At 41.4% G+C, this 20260-nt stretch overlaps 1 protein-coding gene across 1 annotated transcript in view; it reads left to right on the top strand.

The window, feature by feature from the left end:
- LOC109878148 (leucine-rich repeat and fibronectin type-III domain-containing protein 2) overlaps positions 1-20260 on the top strand; it is a 181419-nt gene that overhangs the window by 77540 nt on the left and 83619 nt on the right. Inside the window, exon 2 of the mRNA XM_031788437.1 lies at positions 2537-2638. The gene's annotated coding sequence lies outside the window, so the exon portion shown is untranslated. The remainder of the gene's footprint in view (positions 1-2536; positions 2639-20260) is intronic.

The raw sequence follows: 20260 nt of genomic DNA, 5'->3' as shown, positions 1-20260 counted from the left end.
AAATTATAGGTGGGCTATGTACAGGTGCAGTAATCTGTGAGCTGCTCTGACAGTTGGTGCTTAAAGCTAGTGAGGGAGATAAGTGTTTCCAGTTTCAGAGATTTTTGTAGTTCGTTCCAGTCATTGGCAGCAGAGAACTGGAAGGAGAGGCGGCCAAAGAAAGAATTGGTTTTGGGGGTGACTAGAGAGATATACCTGCTGGAGCGTGTGCTACAGGTGGGAGATGCTATGGTGACCAGCGAGCTGAGATAAGGGGGGCCTTTACCTAGCAGGGTCTTGTAGATGACATGGAGCCAGTGGGTTTGGCGACGAGTATGAAGCGAGGGCCAGCCAACGAGAGCGTACAGGTCGCAATGGTGGGTAGTATATGGGGCTTTGGTGATAAAACGGATTGCACTGTGATAGACTGCATCCAATATGTTGAGTAGGGTATTGGAGGCTATTTTGTAAATGACATCGCCAAAGTCGAGGATTGGTAGGATGGTCAGTTTTACAAGGGTATGCTTGGCAGCATGAGTGAAGGATGCTTTGTTGCGAAATAGGAAGCCAATTCTAGATTTAACTTTGGATTGGAGATGTTTGATATGGGTCTGGAAGGAGAGTTTACAGTCTAACCAGACACCTAAGTATTTGTAGTTGTCCACGTATTCTAAGTCAGAGCCATCCAGAGTAGTGATGTTGAACAGGCGGGTAGGAGCAGGTAGCGATCGGTTGAAGAGCATGCATTTAGTTTTACTTGTATTTAAGAGCAATTGGAGGCCACGGAAGGAGAGTTGTATGGCATTGAAGCTTGCCTGGAGGGTTGTTAACACAGTGTCCAAAGAAGGGCCAGAAGTATACAGAATGGTGTCATCTGCGTAGAGGTGGATCAGGGACTCACCAGCAGCAAGAGCGACCTCATTGATGTATACAGAGAAGAGAGTCGGTCCAAGAATTGAACCCTGTGGCACCCCCATAGAGACTGCCAGAGGTCCGGACAGCAGACCCTCCGATTTGACACACTGAACTCTATCAGAGAAGTAGTTGGTGAACCAGGCGAGGCAATCATTTGAGAAACCAAGGCTGTCGAGTCTGCCGATGAGGATGTGGTGATTGACAGAGTCGAAAGCCTTGGCCAGATCAATGAATACGGCTGCACAGTAATGTTTCTTATCGATGGTGGTTAAGATATCGTTTAGGACCTTGAGCGTGGCTGAGGTGCACCTATGACCAGCTCTGAAACCAGATTGCATAGCAGAGAAGGTATGGTGAGATTCGAAATGGTCGGTAATCTGTTTGTTGACTTGGCTTTCGAAGACCTTAGAAAGGCACGGTAGGATAGATATAGGTCTGTAGCAGTTTGGGTCAAGAGTGTCCCCCCCTTTGAAGAGGGGGATGACCGCAGCTGCTTTCCAATCTTTGGGAATCTCAGACAACAATAAAGAGAGGTTGAACAGGCTAGTAATAGGGGTGGCAACAATTTAGGCAGATAATTTTAGAAAGAAAGGGTCCAGATTGTCTAGCCCGGCTGATTTGTAGGGGTCCAGATTTTGCAGCTCTTTCAGAACATCAGCTGAATGGATTTGGGAGAAGGAGAAATGGGGAAGGCTTGGGCGAGTTGCTGTTGGGGGTGCAGTGCTGTTGTCCGGCTCAGGCAGCCAATGGAATGCAAGGCTGTTTGGCTCAGCTAAATTGTGAAGAGGAAGAACTATGCAGCTGCTTCTGATTAATAAACAATGCCATGCTTGTGGGTGGTAACATTACAATAAAACCCAGCCCTGAAACAAAACGAAGGCTGAAAACAATTTGCACGTCGTCTCATAGGAAAAGACACGGCATAGACACTGATTTCCACAAATGTCCCACTTCAAGGCCAAATATATCATACTTTTACTAAAATTATGATCTATTGGTGTAAATTCTTGTTCAACATCTTTGGCCAGGTCGAAAAAGTGGATTTCTGCTGGTGTGGGCATTTAATAATGAATTATACCTGTTGTACCACCTTTCCTGTCCTACTTAATCCTAAAAGAGGGATGAAGATACACACACACATGCAAACAAAGAAACAAAGAAACTAGCAAACAAAAATGACTCTTCATTACAGTCATCGTATTACAACACAGCTTCTGTGAAACAGGGATTAAGAAGATTTGGATAGAGAAAAAATGCATTTCTGAGATCATAATGTCATTAGGGAACTGTGGCATTGCGTAAATACCCCTGCTGTGTGCTATTTCAATAATTTATAAACCAAAGTAATCTGTCCTTCCTCCTACACCCTGGTTTAAGGGGGTTGTAGTATATATGTTTGAGAAGCAGATGAAACCTTACTGCTATGAATTATAAACACTGAAACCCAAAATGGTAAAGATGACTCAACGCAAACATATATATGTATTTCATTTCAACCTGATCCTCAATCAAATGTTTGAGTTGGAGTGGTTGTTCTATACTCCATTGTGTTTGTACTTGGACCGAACTTTTAAGTTGTAATGGTTGTTAGTTTTTCTAATTATCCTACAGTTCTTGTTATTATTTGTCTTCTTCTCTCTAGGCTGGCTCTTTGTTCAGAGCTCAAGGTGTGAACTGACAGACTGTGAATGCTTGGCCTTGGGAGTGTATAGTGGACCCTATGGCAGAAAACCACACGATATAGGTAAGAAGGAGACTGTATAATATCATCTAAACCCTTTTGTTGCTGGGATAATTTACATAATCTCTCAAATCAAGACCCTGACCAATTGCTAATCATCATTGACCTGACAATTCTTGGCCCATATTAACAATGCATCCCAGAAAAGTCAAATAACCAAATCTCCCTCTAGTGGCCTCATGGGTGGAACTGTTATTAATACTTTTCATAATTTCATCATATATTTTTTAAGGACTAAAATCCTGTGTCTATATCTAAATATTTGGATGCAAACTGAAAATGTAATCGATTTTTAACTCTATATCTTATATGGTACAAGTGTTTTTCTGATTCAGAGAGGTTGGGATAAATGCGGAAGACACATTTCAGTTGAATACATTCAGTTGGACAACTGACTAGGTATCCCCCTTTCCCTTTCTTCTTTTAAAGCCCATAACTATGTGTGTGAGGTGTATACTTTTGTTACAAAGAGATTTGTGCAAGACTACCAAGAAACACTGTGTGACCATGATTTAGCCCATAAAATATGCTAACCCTTGTGTAATCTTATCATTCTGTATACTCCCCTTGTCTTAAGGGTAAAAACTGACCCACCTTCACTAAACCTCTAAAATAAAGCAGCTTAATTGAATTTGAAACCCTAATTCTATTTTGCATGAATAAAAAACCTGTCATTCATAACAAACTTTGAATTACTGGGTTTACCCTCTTCACAATGCAGAAAGACTGCATTTAATCAGTGGACACCACTCCTTTTTCTTACAACACACCTGTCATAATTGTTTTCTTTACTAAAGTAGAGGTTTATTATTATTATTATTGCTAAAGGTACTGCATAGGTGTAAACATACATTTTTAGCAAGAGATAGCACTTGTAGAGCCTAAGAAAGTATTAAACATGTGAAGAAAGTAGTTTTGAATGCATTTTATTGAAGGGAAACAATAAGTCTTGAACTTTTTTGGCAACATAGTGATATATTCTTATATACTGTACAATGAGGAATTCAACTACAAAATACCAGTGTTCTCCCATTTTTTTAAACCATTGTCCCCACCCAAATAGATGTATAAACAATAAATAAGAATAAGATCATTGATACAAAACAAAAACGTGAAGAACATAAATCAATCAACTTTAATAAGCACATATAGGACAGTATGCAGATGTATTTCTCACATGTTTTACAGTCCTCCTTTGGGAGGTAGAATTGGCATCTCCTCCTCTTGCCTACCACAGCTGCAGCCTCAGGTGGATCTGGACAAGATTCAGCCCCCTGAACAGCTTTCACAAGCGCTGCAGAGGCTGCTGTGCAGGGCAGGCGCTCCCTTCTTTCAATGTGTGTGGTTACAAGTGCCTTTTCCAGCTGCTCCAGGAACACCCTCTTGTAATGCTTATCAGGCATACAGGTAGGGTTGATCTTGTTCCATATCATGAAGGCATTGTATGAGGACACATCAATAATGTTATGGAAGACAACCAGTCATCCTCCTGCAGCTGTAAGTTCCAATCGCCTTGTCCAGGTTGTCCAAGCCTCGTTTGTTGTGGTTGTAGTCCAGGATGATGGCTGGTTTCCTGTCCTCACGATCACTGATCACAGCCATGTGTGCAGTGTGCTCAGGAGGACCACATTCTTGCTTCCCCTGGACACCTGATTTTGTTTTTATCTATGACCTGTTGGCCACTGAAACGTGCACTCATAGCTTCAGCAAAGAGAGAACTGGAGGCACTGTCATCTGCAGCACTTTTATAGCCTCTGACTGCATTCCCCATTAGTAAACAATGCTTTCAAGAAATTCTTATTTTGTCTGAAATTGTTTTTATTTTGTCTGTGAACTTGAGTCATGTGTGGGGTCGTGGAGGGGAGATGCTGCACATGCACAAGACAGTTTTAGTTTTATGTGAGTTCAATCAGTAGCACACAATCTCAATTTCTCATTGTGTGTGTGTGTGTGTGTGTCTGTGGTTTTTGTGGTGTAAATTATTTTATAACAGCCAGGTCAAAAATGACCCTAAGACAACCTTTGTACCCTGATGGTGTACAGCTTTCATGGAAATATGAACAAAGGCGATGTTTCACTTTTTCTAATGTTGTGGTCAGTCTAGGAAAATACATTGAATTTCAAGTTGAAGAAATATCATTTAGGAGGTTTTCTCTGCTGTTAAACATAGTGTTGGGTCATTTTCTACCCTTAAGACAAGACAATGATCTTTTGGTATTTGTTTCATTAGTCCATTGTTGATACAATCCCAGAATGGTTTGCATGTCAGCAATCAAGTTAATGTATGTACATTTCAAAATACAGAACTATGGCCCGTATGCTACATTTTTCATTATGGCATTATGGGGTATTGTGTGTAGGCTAATGACAAAAAATCTTAATTTAATCAATTTAAAAATCAGGTTTTATCATAAAAAAATGTGAATACTCACTGTATTCAAAAGAAAACTAGTTTATGATAGGCCTCATGTGAAACCATTTTCAAAAGTACAAGAGATACTGTTGGCATGTAGGCCTAGATTATTTATGGACGGATCAAAACAGTATTTGAACATATCCAAAGAATTGCATGTGGCACAGGATTCACTGACTTGCTGCATGTTTCTATCATCAAGACACCTGCTGGTTAATTTTAAAGAGCGACTACCCATAAAAACCAACGAATAACTTTGAAAGCGGCCTATGTCTATATGAGTCAGAAACATTTATTATAGTCTCAAACTTGACGAAGTGTAAATAGGATATTTTTTTGGAGTCTCGTCTAAAATTGAGTTCAAAACCTCAGTGCGTAACAAAGAGTAAATGAAGGTTGGGTTTGGGTTTGATTTTACAATTATGTCAACAAATCATGCCCCCTTTTGCCAAGCTCCACGGGCAAATCCAATGGGGCCTTGTGTTTCATCGCCCCCCCAACCAATGCAATCAAGAGATCACGGCCATTTGAGACTGAAAATCCCTATTCGGATTGACCATGTAATGCATGCTTCCAGCAGGATGCACTGCCAACAACTATGGTTTGCATGCCCTGCCGAAGGAGCCGATCATCATGCGGAATAAGTGGTTGGAGTTCGTTGGTCCCCAGTGTTGGTGAGTATACCGGTAGCTGGACCATAGACTGTTGGTTATGTATATGGTATGTATATTTTGATAATCATTATTACCATCATCACTAGCATAGCTATGGTTAGCAACCAACTAGCTAGCTACCTAACTACCTCAATATAACTGAGATTTGGCTTGGAAACACGATAACATTTCAAAAGAAGGCAACTATTTAGTAGGAACACCTTTTGTCATGATTGTGATGTTGCCAGATTGACTTTAGATGCAGTGGAACGTTAGCCAGCTAACTAAGATTGAGGGGAACACTTTATTTTAGCTAGCAAACATCAGCAATGCTAACTATTTTTTACGAACTTTGCCGGTAACGGTAATGTAAACTCACTCACTTTCATACATCGCCTTGGTCCATACAATTGACCTTATTTTAGCGCCACAAAAACGTAATACTTCCAGATCAATTGTAATGTCAATACCATTGTAAAGCACAATTTCTCCCCTTTCCGACATAATTAATGATATGACCTCCATGCTGCCTGTTTCTGCATAATTCAAGGTGGCAATGAGCTATGTCAGGTCTTTTTAAAAATGGCGGGTGGGGAAGCGAAACTAATGCGTGATAGTGAGAAGGAGAGATGTGTGGGAAAATAACTTTTTTTCACGTGATCTGTCCAATTTATCACATTATCGCCTCTAAAATGTAAATAAAACACTATACAGAGTTTATATAATATGTCATTACATACCTATTTGAAGGTTGGTGTCGAATTTGAATCGTGTTTTTCGGGAGGTGCTAAAGTGATCTTCCGAAGTAAACAGCGGCTTTGAGAGTCATGATCGCTTACAGTGATGATGCAAAAAAATGACTAGGTATCCCCCCGTTACCCCTGTCACTGTCCATTTCTTTTTTAAACGATGAGAGAAGTGCTACACCTGGTGGAGAGAGATTGTAAGACAGAAATAGTTGCTTTATGCGTGCTGTACGTTACGGCATGACACGTCACGATGTAACGGAGGGTCCGTTTTTTAAACTTTTCTCCAATACTATAGAGCCATTACCATGTCGATCAACGCTTGAATAGAAACGTAGTTCCCAGATTTTGAAGTCAACACAGTCACTACAGTCCCATTAGTTTTATTTGTAGCCTCGTTTGAATGTCGCGGTTAAGCACATTTGTATGGAATGGGGTGAGTTTACATTAATGGCAACATTGCCATCTCTCTAAAGTAAATTTGACGAAATAATATGGCAAAGTTTTTTCCTTCTAATTATTTGCCAACTTTAGGAATGCCATCGTATTTCCATGCCAGTCTTATTTAGTGTAATTTAGATGAAACAGTCACTAGCCTCTGATCTGCAACCCATGTCTAGGTCACAGATAAATATTGGATGCAGCTATGGTGGTACTAGCTAACTCATGTATGACTACAACAGTTTATTAATTAGCAGCAACAAACTCAACCCAACCCAGGGCCATAGCAAAACATGTCACAGTTGGTTGCATAGTGTGACGGCATCACCCGGCCTAAATCTAATCCAATCTGGTTCCAGTCAGTCTTAATCTGTAAAGCATAATATTTGCTTGAAAATGTAGTGGAATGGGACAGTTTTAGCATGTTGTGTGAAGAATCCAATACTTTACCTTGTATGCATTACAAATCACATTATTGTGAGAGCACCTACTCTATGAATTAGGCTGTATGAATTTTTACTGTTAAATATTTAACTTTTACTGTTCATTTAAGTGTTTTGTTTCTAATGGAATTAGCGTCCAAACGAGATTACGTTATTTCTCGAGCTATGTTTATGATTAAGGGATGGTGACAATTGTTGAACCTGTTTTTCTGTTATACAAAGTGCACAGTTGGGTGTCAGACTGATCCCCTGGTCATGAATGGATGCATGGGACCTACCAGAAGGAGAAAAGCTAGGTATTATAAGATCTCCAGCAATGTGATTGCAATGGTTTAGCAACCTCCAAAATCAATTGAATTCACTGTTCACTTGCTATTTTTACAGCTTGTCAGGCAAGACCTCAGTCTCCCTCTTTAAAAGGACACGCCATCATGAGGCCTATGATAGGGACCATAGTTACTGCCCTGATGACACAGACGGCTTCATCAACAGTGACAGGTAATGTGTGTTATTTAAAAAGGTGTATGAAAAATACCCAGCTTGATAAAATAGTAGGCTAATTCCCCAGCCAAGCACATACAACAAGTAGAGTAATTTTGGTTGTGCAGTGCATTCGCAAAAAAACGTTGTCCTTTCTTTAAAACAAAATGCAATTTGCCTACTTGTCTGTCTATTATATCACCCTGTCACAGGCCCTCCCAGTCAACACCCCTTCATACGATTTCCTGCTGCAGTTGTTTGAAAGATGTCCAGTCTGAAGCCGAGTATGCAGCATCGAGAAGACCAGCAAAGGGGGCAATCATATGCATCATGCCCTCGCTGTGAGCATTACTATGAATGGGACAGTCAGCCACATGTTGGCAAGTTTCTGGCCTGCAACCTTCACCTGTCAGTGGCAACAGCTTTCACAAATACAGAAGGTAACCCACTTCATTACTTTGAAACATTTGATAACCCAATTGATAGCGTAATGTATTTAAACTGACATGATTTGTTGCTGTTTTTGTACTTCTTAGATGTATATAATGTCCAGGGCATAACCTAACCTGGTGGAACCAGCCTGATTGCTGAGTTCACCGTTCTACTTCCCTTCCTGAAGTGAAATAGAAAGGTGAACGCAGAGATCAGGTTGGTTCCACCAGGTTAATCATAACCACCATTGTAATCAGTGCTCTGTGTGTGTGTGTGTGTGTGTGTGTGTGTGTGTGTGTGTGTGTGTGTGTGTGTGTGTGTGTGTGTGTGTGTGTGTGTGTGTGTGTGTGTGTGTGTGTGTGTGTGTGTGTGTGTGTGTGTGACCAACCAGTATCTTTGATGAGGGGCCAGGATCTGATCTACGCTGCTATGCTCATCGATGGCATGAAAATGTAATGGGTCTCTGGCAAAGACCTCACCTCTTGCCTGCTCAACAACAGCCGTCGATTAGGAGAAAATAATTAGGTAGGTTTAGTCTGACTTGTTCAAACGTCAACGTTGTACCTGTGTGTGTGTCAGATATTACCTATCCTAACTGCCATTGGTAATAGAACAGTAACTGTATATGTTCACAGAAATATGTATGGAGCCAGCACATGGAGACTTGCAAGATGATGTGCTGAAGTCCTGACTGACAGACAGGCTTGATACTGATGTCTCTGAATGGAGAGCATCAAAAGGCACTCAACATAAACATTTTGCGAGATCATTTTTACTTGTATTGTCTTTTTATTATTGAAATGAATGGTATCGGTCAATATGAGGAGAAACCTATTTATGCACCAGGATCAGATAACTCTAGTTGTATACGAGACACCACACAGGAAGGTATGACCACTCTGACATGTTTGCCAAGGTAGCCCCATTACCACCAGACAAAATGCAGATAGGCACAGTATCTGTATCGGCAGGGAATGACAATGAAAGATTAAATCTGCACATTGTTATATTAGCTTCTATGGTAATATGTTAAGGGTTGTTTATTCTACATGAAAGTTATTCCATTTGAAAGTTATCAAAACACTTAGTTCATAATATCTACATAAATTCAGCAATTGCATTCTCCTCATATTACTCTGTTGGCTAAAGACCTATTTAAACCTTTCTTCGGCATTTCACAATACATCTGCCTGTAGTTATTGAACTCAACATGCAGGAGGTTTGTTTGTTGTGATTGAGTGGGGGGAAACAGCTGCGGGCAAGGTCTGACAGATGTTGTGTCTTGGTGGTGGCAAGGACACACCCAAGAAACACCCACATCAAGCCAACTCACATTTGGCTTCTGTCATGGCTGCCAGCATTTCTTGTCGTCTCCTAAATATCTGTTGACTAGGTGTGACTCTTATGACTAAGGAGCCTTCATACATTCAGTAGCTTTTATTTTTACCCCTAAGAGTAAGAGTAGGAGTAAAATGTCTCTATTCTCAGCACTTACAACAAATGTGGTACTCTGAGATACTTTGTGGATACGGACCCTGTTCTTGTGTAGCCTGCTGCAGAATATTGCTCAGCTCATCACCCATCTGACTTCACTGTAATGGAATACCCATATTTATTCTGTGTGTTCCAGCAGACATTAGAATGGACTACAAAACAGCTCAGCCCAATGCAGCACAGTTAAAAGCATCCATTGTGTTTACAAGTAAACAACAGACACCCCATCTCAACCTAGTACAGTGCGATTAACACTAGTTGCCAAATTAACACTGTAAATCTGTACATTTTATCACAGTGAGTGGATACCCCCTTTAATGGTGCTCAAGATTAAAGGGTGACTGCACCTGATTTGGCATAGTTTTTCATCAATGCTCATTAAGAAATGCTAGCGGCCATGACTGAAGGCAAACGAGTTATCGTGTGGTTGGGATTTGATGTGGGCGTTTCTTGGATGTGTCTATGCCATTCAATCACAACAAACAAGTGCAGTAGTGAGTACAGCATGTAAGAAAAGAAAGCTTTGCAATGGAGAGAACAAAGTTTTGAAGTTGAGGACCTCTCCCTTTGTGACTGCCTCGCCATCTCAAGAAGGTCAGCTAATTCAGTTCTATATGTAGGCTAAAGCCTGCGCTGACATTGTTTAGCCAAAATGACAGCAGCTAGGTAGAATAGCTTGGTGATAGGACAGCCAGCTGCAGCTATCTAGCTGATATTTCTCTGTCAAATCAGTTTTGGCAAGATAGCAAGAGCCAGTGTTTGGAATGTGACTTTGTTACAAATATAGCCTGCAACTTAGTTTCAACATTTCATAAAATCTAATTTTATTGGTCACATACAGTTGAAGTCGGAAGTTTACAAATGCTTAGGTTGGAGTCATTAAAACTGTTTTTTTCAACCACTCCACACATTTCTTGTTAACAAACTATAGTTTTGGCAAGTCGGTTAGAACATCTACTTTGTGCATGACACAAGTCATTTTTCCAAAAATTGTTTACAGACAGATTATTTCACTTATAATTAATTAACTGTATCAGAAGTCCAGTGGGCCAGAAGTTTTCATACACTAAGTTGACTGTGCCTTTAAACAGCTTGCAAAATTCCAGAAAATGATGTCATGGCTATAGAAGCTGATAGGCTAATTGACATAATTTGAGTTAATTGGGGGTGTACCTGTGGATGTATTTCAAGGCCTGCCTTTTTTGCTTGACATCATGGGAAAATCTAAAGAAATCAGCCAAAACCTAAAAATATAAAAAAATTGTAGACCTCCACGTCTGAGCAAATTCCAAATGCCTGAAGTTCTTCTGTACAAAACAATAGTACTCATGTATAAACACTATGGGACCACACAGCCATCATACCGCTCAGGAAGGAGACGCGTTCTGTCCCCTAGAGATGAACACACGGCTCCAAAACTGCCATAAAATAGCCAGACTATGGTTTGCAACTGCACATGGGGACAAAGATCGTACTTTTTTGGAGAAATGTCCTCTGGTCTGATGAAACAAAAATAGAACTGTTGGCCATAATGACCATCGTTATGTTTGGAGGAAAAAGGGGAGGCTTGCCAGCCGAAGAACACCAACCCAACAGTGAAGTACAGGGGTGGCAGCCTCATGCTGTGGGGGTGCTTTGCTGAAGGAGGGACTGGTGCTGTCACGCCCTGACCTTAGATATCTCTGTTTTTCTATATATTTTGTTTAGGTCAGGGTGTGACTAGGGTGTGACTAGGGTGGGTACAGCTGTTTATTGTTGTCTCTGATTGGGGATAATATTTAAGTATGTCTGGTTAGACTGTAAACTCTCCTTCCAGACCCATATCAAACATCTCCAATCCAAAGTTAAATCTAGAATTGGCTTCCTATTTCACAACAAAGCATCCTTCACTCATGCTGCCAAACATACCCTTGTAAAACTGACCATCCTACCAATCCTCGACTTTGGCGATGTCATTTACAAAATAGCCTCCAATACCCTACTCAACAAATTGGATGCAGTCTATCACAGTGCAATCCGTTTTGTCACCAAAGCCCCATATACTACCCACCATTGCGACCTGTATTCTCTCGTTGGCTGGCGCTCGCTTCATACTCGTCGCCAAACCCACTGGCTCCATGTCATCTACAAGACCCTGCTAGGTAAAGTCCCCCCTTATCTCAGCTCGCTGGTCACCATAGCATCTCCCACCTGTAGCACACGCTCCAGCAGGTATATCTCTCTAGTCACCCCCAAAACCAATTCTTTCTTTGGCCGCCTCTCCTTCCAGTTCTCTGCTGCCAATGACTGGAACGAACTACAAAAATCTCTGAAACTGGAAACACTTATCTCCCTCACTAGCTTTAAGCACCAACTGTCAGAGCAGCTCACAGATTACTGCACCTGTACATAGCCCACCTATAATTTAGCCCAAACAACTACCTCTTTCCCAACTGTATTTCATTTATTTATTTATTTTGCTCCTTTGCACCCCATTATTTTTATTTCTACTTTGCACATTCTTCCATTGCAAAACTACCATTCCAGTGTTTTACTTGCTATATTGTATTTACTTTGCCACCATGGCCTTTTTTGCCTTTACCTCCCTTCTCACCTCATTTGCTCACATTGTATATAGACTTGTTTATACTGTATTATTGACTGTATGTTTGTTTTACTCCATGTGTAACTCTGTGTCGTTGTATCTGTCGAACTGCTTTGCTTTATCTTGGCCAGGTCGCAATTGTAATTGAGAACTTGTTCTCAACTTGCCAACCTGGTTAAATAAAGGTGAAATAAAAATAAATAAAATAAAGTAGCCATTTCCTAATTTGTGTGGTGGGATCTTGTCTATATATGGTGCACATCAGTAGCATCACGTTTTGTTAGGTGAGTTTCAGTTTATTAAAATTATGTGGAACTCTACTCATGCTGCGCCTTGGTCTCATCATTATGACGAACATGACAGGTGCACTTCACAAAATAGATGGCAACATGAGGAACTAAAATTATGTGGATATATTGAAGCAACATCTCAAGACATCAGTCAGAAAGTTAAAGCTTGGATGCATATGGGTCTACCAAATGAACAATGACCCCAAGCATACTTCCAAAGTTGTGGATATTTGGCTTAAGGACAACAAAATCAAGGTATTGGAGTGGCCATCACAAAGCCCTGACCTCAATTTAGAAAATGTGTGGGCAGAACTGAAAAAGCGTGTGCGAGCAAGGAGGCCTACAAACCTGACTCAGTTACACTAGCTCTGTCAGGAGGAATGGGCCAAAATTCTCCCAACTTATTTTGGGAAGCTTGTGGAAGGCTACCCGACACGTTTGACCCAAGTTAAACAATTTAAAGGCAATGCTACCAAATACTAATTGATTGTATGTAAACTTTTGACCCACTGGGAATGTGATGAAAGAAATAAAAGCTGAAATAAATCATTCTCTCTACTATTATTCTGACATTTCACATTCTTAAAATAAAGTGGTGATGCTAACTGACCTAAGATAGGGAATTTTTACTAGGATTAAATGTCAGGAATTGTGAAAAATGGCTAAGGTGTATGCAAACTTCTGACTTGAACTGTACACATATTTAGCTGATGTTCCTAGGTCCAACAGTGCAGTAGTATCACGTCATGTAAATACTGTACATGTTACAGTGGAAACGGTATCAACTACTGGGAGTTGAATGCCTGCGGTCTTCAGTTAGCTCAGCTGTCCTACAACACAATATTCTATAACTGGCTAGTTTTGTCTCGTCTTGTCTGTCCTTATGTCCACTGTTAGATCTTTCCCAGGAGACAAATCTCAGAACTAACATATAAACAGGTGTTGGCTAAATATGGACATTGCACAAACATCGACCAGCTTGAGTGTAGATATCAACAACAACAAAAATCGATGGATGTGTTCATGTAACAATGACAAAACAGTTTCTGTTGTAAAAATCATATTGATGTGCTTAAAAAGACAGTTTGCTTACACTTTACCTAACAAATCAAAATCTGTTGTGTGTGAGTACAACTTCAGCTGTCTAACCAGAACTAGAGTGGCATTTCTATGGTCTATTTGCCCAAATCTAAGGATTTGGCTGTCTAACACATTGACATGCACAGCTCTCTTTGTGAGGTTCTGTCTTCAAGTCTCCAGTGGGTGATGAAGTCCCTTTCATCAACAGTATATCATGTATTACAGGTTATGCACATGTGCAGTAAGGTGGCAGAAGGGGTGGAGTGCATGATACTCCATCCTGGATATGACAGAGTTTACCGCATGGGTCCAGCAGGCAGAGTTCAATATCTACAGGCAGATGTAAGATGCAGGAGGATGGCACTCTTCTCATACTGAGTAGCATATAGAGTAGAATATCCTATGAATGGTTCTACAAAGAAGCATTTTATAATCTAAAGGTTCTACCTAGAACTCTCTATGAAGGGTTGTGCCTAGAACCCTCTATGAAAGGTTATACCAAGAAACATTTTATCTTTGGAGGGTTTTACCTAGAACCGTCTATGAATGGTTCCACCAGCCTTATTAGCCTTTGAAATTAAATAACTTGTGACAATAATTATATATGCAGTATGTCATAAGGCCTTTCTTTGAGTATGTAATTATACCCTAACACAGGTGTTAGGAAACTCCTGCTTTACAGGCCACATCAGGACTGCAAGTCGCACTATGCTGGTGTAATTCCTATTAGAATCCAGCCAGATGTAGGATATCTAGCAAGCCTTCATTGAGAATGACTGCCAGGGTAGGGAAGGTTGAATAGTGAGACTACCTCAATTGTCTAAGCTAGAACAACCATTCCAGTAACAAGTGCAATAATTCCAACAATGTATCAACCAATCAATGTACATGCAAAAAAAAGAAGATATTAAAACAAACAATTATGAAAACCACACTGCAATAGAGTATGCTGGGAAATATGATATATGACTATGTAGAATCCTTCTTGCCTATCTAATAAACCATTCTTGCTTCCAAAGAATCATCAAATAACCCTTTCTTCCAAAAATAGTTTTTAGGATGTAAAACATTCTTAGGTAGAACCCTTTGCCTTACAAAGAACTCTTGTCTTACAAAAAGGATTCTTCAAATCAAAACGGTTCTTGGTAGAACCCTATCCCTTCACATAGAACCCTTTTATCTAAGAGTGTACTTCAAAGCTGCAGCTAGGCATGGCTCACTGTTGGAGATGTAAAGCCAGTGGCCTGAGGAAATTGGGAATGGTATTTACCTTTGACCCTATCCACAGCACTTCTAGCTGAGGGAGTAGTTGAAAGGAGAGAGGGGAAAAGATTATGGAATGAGTCTGTGGTTTCTGGTTTACAGTGTCCGTATTAGGACAGATGTTGTAATATGGATACCGTATTGGATGTTTTTGGTGCCTAGCTACTGAAGGAATCCCAACGTTGCAATGATGTCAGGCTGATTCATTTAGTTACGTTAAACTAATAGTATTGTTGTTATATATATATTTAGCAACCTGAAAAATCGGTGTAATCTGATATGTACAGTGCCTTGCGAAAGTATTCGGCCCCCTTGAACTTTGCGACCTTTTGCCACATTTCAGGCTTCAAACATAAAGATATAAAACTGTATTTTTTTGTGAAGAATCAACAACAAGTGGGACACAATCATGAAGTGGAACGACATTTATTGGATATTTCAAACTTTTTTAACAAATCAAAAACTGAAAAATTGGGCGTGCAAAATTATTCAGCCCCCTCAAGTTAATACTTTGTAGCGCCACCTTTTGCTGCGATTACAGCTGTAAGTCGCTTGGGGTATGTCTCTATCAGTTTTGCACATCGAGAGACTGAAATTTTTTCCCATTCCTCCTTGCAAAACAGCTCGAGCTCAGTGAGGTTGGATGGAGAGCATTTGTGAACAGCAAAGTTCAAGGGGGCCGAATACTTTCGCAAGGCACTGTAGTTGCTTCAACAACCAAAATATGATGTCTTTCCAAGACAAGCTAATGTCATTGTAAAACAGGCATCTTTAACTGGAAAATTACCAGAAAACAACTTCATTACAAGTATAGTATATCAGGTTGTTTAAGCAACATTTTCCGTTTTGAAGGCAATGCATTAGTATATTCAGTGTTGTGTGCTTGTGTAAAGCAGATCCCATTATTTTGTATTTTATTAGGATCCCAATTAACTGCAAAAGCAGCAGCTACTCTTCTTGGGCTCCAAACTAAACCTGAAACATGACATAATACAGAACATTAATAGACAATAACAGCTCAAGGACAGAACTACATCAATTTTTTTTAAAGGCTTACGTAGCCTACATATGAATGCATACACACAAACTATCTAGGTCAAATAGGGCAGAGGCGTTGTGCGGTGAGGTGTTGCTTTATTTGTTTTTGGAATCAGTGTTGCTGTTCATTTGAGCAATATGAGATTGAACGGCGTTCAGGTAATAATGGCTCTATATAATACTGTATGCTTTCTTGAATTTGTTCTGGATTTGGGGACTGTGAAAAGACCACTGGTGGCATGTCTGGTGGGGTAAGTGTGTGTGTGAAAGCTACAGTATGTGTAAGTTGACAATGCAAACAATGTAGGATATTCAACACATTAATGTTTCTTGTAAAAAAATAAGTGATGCAGTCAGTCTCTCCTCAACTCTTAGCCAAGAGAGACTGGCATGTGTAGTATTTATATTAGCCCTCTGATTACAATGAAGAGCCAGCTGCAGCTGAAGTGGATCCTTTGTCCACCACCCAAGACATCTGAACTGATTCCAGAAGCCGACCCAAAACAATGTCGCCGGAAGAGAATGAGTTGGAACGGTCTTCTAGTCAGACTTCGGAGGCGCGCACACCATCCACCGCTTCCAAGCATATTACTCGTTAATGTCCAGTCCCTAGATAACAAAGTTGACGAGAGAGACATCAGGGATTGTAACATACTCTGTTTCACAGAAACATGTCTCTCTTGGGATATGCTGTCGGGGTCAGTACAGCCACCTGGATGCTCAGTGCATCGCGCCGACAGAAATAAACATCTCTCCGGGAAGAAGAAAAGTCGTTTCATGATAAACGACTCATGGTGTAATTGTAAAAACATACAGGAACTCAAGTCCTTTTGTTCACCTGACCTAGAATTCCTCACAATCAAATGCCGACCTTATTCTCCCAAGATAATTTTCTTTGGTTATTGTCACATCAGTGTATATCCCCCTCAAGCCGATACCATGACGGCCCTCAAGGAACTTCACTGAACTTTATGCAAACTGGAAACCATATATCCTGAGGCTGCATTTATTGAAGCTGGGGATTAAATTCTATCAGCATGTCGACTGTAGCACTCGCGCTGGAAAAACACTGGACTGTTGTTACTCTAACTTCCGCGATGCATACAAGGCCCTCTCCCGCTCTACTTTCGGCAAATCTGACCACAACTCCATTTTGCTCCTCCCTTCTTATAGGCAGAAACTCAAATAGGAAGAACCCATGCTAAGGACTATTCAACGCTGGTCTGACCAATCGGAATCCACGCTTCAAGAATGTTTTGATCACGCGGATTGGGATATGCACGCGCTCCAGCAGGTATATCACTCTGGTCACCCCCAAAACCAATTCTTCGTTTGGCCACCTCTCCTTCCAGTTCTCTGCTGCCAATGACTGGAACGAACTACGAAAATCTCTGAAACTGGAAACACTTATCACCCTCACTAGCTTTAAGCACCAGCTGTCAGAGCCGCTCACAGATTACTGCACCTGTACATTGCCCATCTGTAATTTAGCCCAAACAACTACCTCTTTCCCTATTGTATTTCTTTATTTTGCTCCTTTTCTATCTCTATTTTGCACATTCTTCCACTGCAAATCAACCATTCCAGTGTTTTACTTGCTATATTGTATTTACTTCGCCACCATGGCCTTTTTTTGCCTTTACCTCCCTTATCTCACCTCACTTGCTCACATTGTATATAGACTTATTTTTCTACAGTATTATTGACTGTATGTTTGTTTTACTCCATGTGTTACTCGGTGTTGTTGTATGTGTCGAACTGCTTTGCTTTATCTTGGCCAGGGCGCAATTGTAAATGAGAACTTGTTCTCAACTTGCCTACCTGGTTAAATAAAGGTTAAATAAAATAAATAAATATGTTCAGGGTAGCCTCAGAGAATAATATTGACATAAACGCTGATTCGGTGAGTGAGTTTATAAAGAGGTGTATAGGAGATGTTGTACCCACTGTGACTATTAAAACCTAACCTAACCAGAAACCATGGATAGGTGGCAGCATTCTTGCAAAACTGAAAGGGCGTACCATCGCATTTAACCATGGCGACTGGGAATATGGCAGAATACAAACACGGTAGTCATTCACCCCTCAAGGCAATCAAACAAGCAACATGTCAGTATAGAGACAAAGTGGAGTCACAATTCAACAGCTCATACACGAGACATATGTGGCAGGGTCTACAGACAATCACGGACTAAAAAAGGAATCCAGCCACGTTGCGTACGCCAACATCTTGCTTCCAGACAAACTAAACACCTTCTTTGCCCACTTTGAGGATAATACAGTGACACCAGCGAGGCCCGCCACCAAGGACTGTGGGCTCCGACGTGAGTAAGACATTTAAACGTGTTAACCCTTGCAAGGCTGTCCACCCAGATGGCATACCTAGCAGTGTACTCAGAGCATGTGCAGACCAGAACCTATCCCAGTCTGCGGTCCACACATGCTTCAAGATGGCCACCATTGTTCCTGTACCCAAGAATGAAAAGGTTACTGAACTAAATTACTATCGCCCCGTAGCACTCACTTCTGTCATCATGAAGAATTTGAGAGACTAGTCAAGGATCATATCACCTCCACCTTACCTGTCACCCTAAACCCACTTCAATTTGCTTACCGCCCCAATAGGTCCACAGACGATGCAATTGCCATCACACTGCACACTGCCCTATCCCATCTGGACAAGTGGAATACCTATGTAAGAAAGATGTTCATTGACCGTAGCTCAGAATTCAACACTATAGTACCCTCCAAGCTCATCATTAAGCTTGAAGCCCTGGGTCTCAACCCCTCTCTATGAATCAAATCTAATTTATTTATATAGCCCTTCGTACATCAGCTGATATCTCAAAGTGCTGTACAGAAACCCAGCCTAAAACCCCAAACAGCAAGCAATGCAGGTGTAGAAGCACGGTGGCTAGGAAAAACTCCCTAGAAAGGCCAAAACCTAGGAAGAAACCTAGAGAGGAACCAGGCTATGTGGGGTGGCCAGTCCTCTTCTAGCTGTGCCGGGTGGAGATTATAACAGAACATGGCCAAGATGTTCAAATGTTCATAAATGACCAGCATGGTCGTATAATAATAAGGCAGAACAGTTGAAACTGGAGCAGCAACACTGTCAGATGGACTGGGGACAGCAAGGAGTCATCATGTCAGGTAGTCCTGGGGCATGGTCCTAGGGCTCAGGTCCTCCGAGAGAGAGAAAAAAAGAGAGAATTAGAGAGAGCATATGTGGGGTGGCCAGTCCTCTTCTGGCTGTGCCGGGTGGAGATTATAACAGAACATGGCCAAGATGTTCAAATGTTCATAAATGACCAGCATGGTCGTATAATAATAAGGCAGAACAGTTGAAACTGGAGCAGCAGCACGGCCAGGTGGACTGGGGACAGCAAGGAGTCATCATGTCAGGTAATCCTGGGACATGGTCCTAGGGCTCAGGTCCTCCGAGAGAAAGAAAGAGAGAAGGAGAGAATTAGAGAACGCACACTTAGATTCACACAGGACACCGAATAGGACAGGAGAAGTACTCCAGATATAACAAACTGACCCTAGCCCCCCGACACATAAACTACTGCAGCATAAATACTGGAGGCTGAGACAGGAGGGGTCAGGAGACACTGGGGCCCCACAAGGGTGCATGCTCATCCCCCTCCTGTACTCCCTGTTCACCCATGACTGCGTAGCCATGCACGCCTCCAACTCAATCATCAAGTTTTCAGATGACAGTAGTAGGCTTGATTACCAACAACAATGAGACAGCCTACAGGGAGTAGGTGAGGGCTCTCTGAGTCTGGTGTCAGGAAAATAACCTCTCACTTATTGTCAACAAAACAAAGGAGATGATGGTGGACGTCAGGAAACATTAGAGGGAGCACATCCTTATCCACATCGACGGGACAGCAGTGGAGAAGGCAGAAGGTTTTAAGTTCATCGGTGTACATATCACTGACAAACTGAAATGGTCCACCCGCACAACAGCGCCTCTTCAACCTCAGGAGGCTGAAGAAATTTGGCTTGTCAACCGAAACCCTGACAAACTTTTACAGATGCAAAATTGAGAGCATCCTGTCGGGCTATATCACTGCCTGGTACGGCAACTGCACCGCCCACAACTGTATGGCTTACCAGAGGGTGGTGCGGTCTGCACAACGCATCACTGGGGGAAAACTACCTGCCTCCAGGATACGTACAGCACCCGATGTCACAAGAAGGCCAAAAAGATAATCAAGAACAAAAATCACCCGATCCACTGCATGTTCACCCCGCTACCA

Source organism: Oncorhynchus kisutch, linkage group LG14 (genome assembly GCF_002021735.2).
Source record: "Oncorhynchus kisutch isolate 150728-3 linkage group LG14, Okis_V2, whole genome shotgun sequence".
In the NCBI taxonomy this organism is placed as follows: Eukaryota; Metazoa; Chordata; class Actinopteri; order Salmoniformes; family Salmonidae; genus Oncorhynchus; species Oncorhynchus kisutch.
The sequence above is the reverse complement of the archived record's forward strand: the minus strand, read 5'-3'. Positions and strand labels throughout refer to the sequence as shown.